Genomic DNA, 4,561 nt, shown 5'->3' on the forward strand with positions numbered 1-4,561 from the left:
CCCGTCCGGTGAACCTTTCCCTTCACCCTATATATATATATATATATATATATATATATATATATATATATATAATATGATAGAGCTAGTTACATATCTATTTTTTACTCTAAATGTACCAAATTATGTAATAAAAAAATAAAAAATGTTATATATAATGGATGAAATACAATAAAATGACAATTGACTGATTTAGAGTTACATGACCTTATATACCTGCTGTATCAAATTTGATACAGCATTTTCAACACTAAAAATTTTAGGTATTTTCACATTGCATCAACCCAGTAACTATTCCTATTGATGTTTCAGTAAAAAAATTAATGTTTTTCTCTTAATCTTTTCAACTTGGCAAAGTTCTTCTTCAAAAACCACCTGTGTCCAAATCCTGAGCCGTAGCAATCTTGTAGTGTCACTGGAAGGCCCGCTAATGAGTGAATAACTATCCCTGTTGAATTATCTGTGCACTGCATGTATCTGATTGTATACATCTGGTTTTTCAGGGAAAAAAAGATCACACTGCTCATGTGGAGGGCTGTAAAACTCATCTATATCAAATATCTTCTCTATCTTTAATCTTCAACTACTTAATCCTTTTTAGGTATGTGCCGGCATTTGGAGCCAATCCCGGCAAACCCTGGACAGTCCAGCAGTGCATACAGGACCACATACAGAGACAAAGAACCATTACACTCAAACTCATGCCTATAGTGAAATCAGAGTGAAAAATAACCTACTATCCAATCTGTTTGTTTTGAATGTAGGAGGAAATTGGAGTATCTGGAGAACACTCCAGATAAAACTCCAAACACAAACACAAACACAAACACAAACACAAAGAGTACTTTCAAGCTCCATACAGAAACATAGTTTTGCAGATTTGATCCCTTTGTTGTCAGGCAAGATCACTGAGCACCATTCACCATGTGGCCCCTCAGTCATTGTCATTGCCCTCAAATGGCACCACATCTTCGGGTGGGTGTCATTTGAAATGTATCCATTTAGATCCTATCACGGATTCACTTTCATCAATCCGCTTGTTGGTTTTTTTTGTTATAGTTTGTTTGTATGTTTAAAAAACGTAAGGCAGCTACATAAGACCCACATAGGAAATGCCGACTGTAAGTGTAGTGAGCACTGATTAAAAAAAATAATGGTAATTTTATTTGTAATAATTGTAAAGGTGACTTTTTCACAGTCACTTGCTGCTCAGTAAATGGCTCCTAATAGACCAGAAAGCTTTCAAAACCAAAATACCTTTTTTTATGTCAGTGATTCACAAAAAATGTCCCCATTCCCACTAGACTTATATTTTAAACAAAAGCACAAAAAAAATCACAAATCATTGCATTTTTCCTACAGTGTCACATGTATTCACAGTGGGAATATTCCTTAGAAGATACTACTATTAATACTATTTAAAACTGATTTTCCTTGCTAAGGCCCATTGCAATAGCTTCACAATTCCTAAGGGGGCGTCCAACCCCTACTTTTGGAATCACAGGTTCTGGTAAATAACCATATTACATTAGTGATAACATATTGTTCCTCTAATTCATGTGGTCATACTGCAGACACTGTCTCATCAGTGCAGACATTTTCTATATAGTTAAATCCACTTCCTTTCGGTAAAAGGGTGCAAAACTTCTGTCACATTCGGGTCAAAGTCTGTGCCTGACTACCCTGGCGGTCAGGTAAAACCTATGTCAGTTCAGAGGAGCTTTTGTCTCACATATTCCATCATGTGGAGTCCACGCAGCACTGGCTGGCAATATGACAGTCTTATTTGCATAGTAGAGGTCAGGTAACGCACAAGGCTCCTTGTGTTGTACATTGCAATAAAGGCAATAAAGGCAGGGCCAGTAGAGTGAGACACAGGTAAATAGGTACAGAGAAACAGCTTCGAGCAAGATAGGACAGGAGCATATAGCTTGTTTGGTACTTCTAACTGACAAACCCTTGTTTGACTATTCAAACTATCAAGCTGTCGGGGCAAGTCTCTTGCTAAAATACACTGTGTAGCTGCGTCACTGCAATCACGTCTCTACCGTGAACAGTGCATTCATATGAAACATAATGCTCCATGTGTTTGCTATCTGTACTCATCTGGCCCAGCACTGAATCCTTGCCAATGAAAATAGTGTGAACATGGCAACACAAAGCCTTTGTCCTCATATGAACTGCCACACAAATGTGGTCCACTGTCTGCTATCATGGTACACTACTTTGACTAGACATTTAATAAGTGTCTCCATGGAATTCAGAGGGAATTAGGAGGAAATATGTTTAATAATATTTAATTATGTCAACTGACTAACAGACCAGCTGATTAAACTGGATGATTTTTGGCATAAAAATAATAGGAATTTATCCAACATTGTTCCAGGTGATTTTCCCTCCAATTGTCTATACACATATTTGTTCCCTTTCTAACTTTTAACTGTATTTATTTATAATGCAATTTTCATATAATGAATGTAACACGAAGTGCTGTACAAATAAAAGGTTAAAAGACCCAACCCTATGCTATTTGTTGGGCCATTTTTGTTCCGTGTGAAAATGTAGATGACGCTGCCAAGGCATAGCATTACACACGATGGCTGCTAAACTAAAAATAAATTCCACAATATTCCGCTAGAATTTGCAGCCACTATTAGCAGATCACTTTTTTACAGTAGCTACAGATTTTTACTGTTTTGTTTTTTGATGAACAGTAACCATTGCACCCAATGTTTAATGTTTTGCTTTCGTTTCCAACACAAGAAAGAATTAGTTAAACTTAATTTGTGTTTAATAAATGTTTAAATACATCTGTAAATACCCCCTGTGTTGACTGAAAGCCATCTGTCAAGCTTTACATCTGAGTAAGTACTAACACTTTTCACACTTACACATCCATAACATTCACACACTGAGGGTCATTCTGACAGAAACCTTCACAGTATGTCAGTGTCACCCTTATTGCCCCCTCTCTGTTTAATCACTGTTTACCTCCAGGCAGTTCCCAACCAGCATGCATACGTGTGGAAATCACATGGAAAAGGGGAGGACCATTAAGGTTGGTCCATGTGGACCACATGACCTGTGGTTAAAAGGCAATGGTGACCACATGTGCTCCATATTAATTCATCTTCAAGCTCATGGTTCTGATGTAACCCAACTGAACTGATGAGGATCCCGCAAGGTTTCTTGGGATGGTAAGGAAGTAATATATACTTTCTTTTTCTTTACAACTCAGTACAAACAGTCTAAAACAATATTTGTGTAATATTTTCTTTTTGTTCTCTGTGAATTTATTCATGACTGCAGCACAATTTCAGGCAGACCTATTTATATTGAGGCAGTGGTGGCTTAGTGGTTAAGGAAGTGGACTTGGGTCCGGAAGGTTGATGCACTGATGTGCTCTGAGCATGCCACCGTCCCCACACACTGCTCCCCGGGCGCTCAAAGCTGCCCACTGTTCACTTTGGTGATGGGTTAAAAACAGAGGTCACATTTGGTTGTGTGCAGTGGTATGCTGTGTGACAATGACAAGGAGTTCACTTTCCTTCCTTAAATGACTGTATCTGGGCTACCGCCACTGCCATCACCTCCCTGCAGCCTGAAAGTCACACCAGGAGATTTTAGGAGGGGAGTCCTTGAGCTCTATTGTCAGTCGAAAGTCATTGCAGTAAATGCTAAGTTTACTGACGAGGTTGAATGGAAACTTGAACGCTACCTTCCTCTAAAGTAAACACCATGTATATTCATCCTCATTCAAATATACTGATACAGTACACTCCGTGACTAATCCTTTGTCTATAAAGCAAGAATGTACATGTCAATATACTTTATAGGCACTTACCTGTGTACTCACGCTTGTACTATACACTGAAAACGCAAGAGTACTGTGGCGAGAATGTGTTCCATGTGTCTCTCAAATGTACATACAACTTATAAACAGTATGTTCTGCTTTTAATAAAGACGGTTCCCAAGTTTCTACTCAATTAAGGAGGACTAAAAGGAAGAGGAAAAAATAGTGCATTTGAGAAACTTATTTTCTATCCTGTTGGGAAAGTTCTGGAGTGAGAGTATGTGTTTATGTATTTAATCCTGGCCACAGTTCAGACTGTCCTGTCTATTGTGTGTGATCGTCACAGGAAGAAAACAAACTCCAGTGACTGGTGCGCATCCTCAACACAGAAGCTCCCGCACCAACTCTCACTGATGCTGCTGCCTGGAGTAAAGGGAGGAGACTCTGAGCACAGCTGTCAGCTTCACAGCCAATCACCTCAAAGAGCTTGCCGCCTCTTGACGTCACTTCTCTGCAGGCTTCCCTCCGCTCCCCTGCCTATAGTTAAATCAAAAAAATGAAACAATGTTAAAAAGGCAGGAGAAATTTAATGTCATAGTTTACGATATAATCATGTAATATATACTGTATATATATATATATAGTGTGTATATATTATTTTTTCCGCCAGCCTCGGAAGCAGAGAGTCCTCCCAGTTCGACTCCCAGAGGAACCACATGCTTGATGATAATGTTGCTGTGAGTCACTTTGGATAAAAGCATCTGCTA

Source organism: Cynoglossus semilaevis, chromosome W (genome assembly GCF_000523025.1).
Source record: "Cynoglossus semilaevis isolate Cse_v1.0 chromosome W, Cse_v1.0, whole genome shotgun sequence".
In the NCBI taxonomy this organism is placed as follows: Eukaryota; Metazoa; Chordata; class Actinopteri; order Pleuronectiformes; family Cynoglossidae; genus Cynoglossus; species Cynoglossus semilaevis.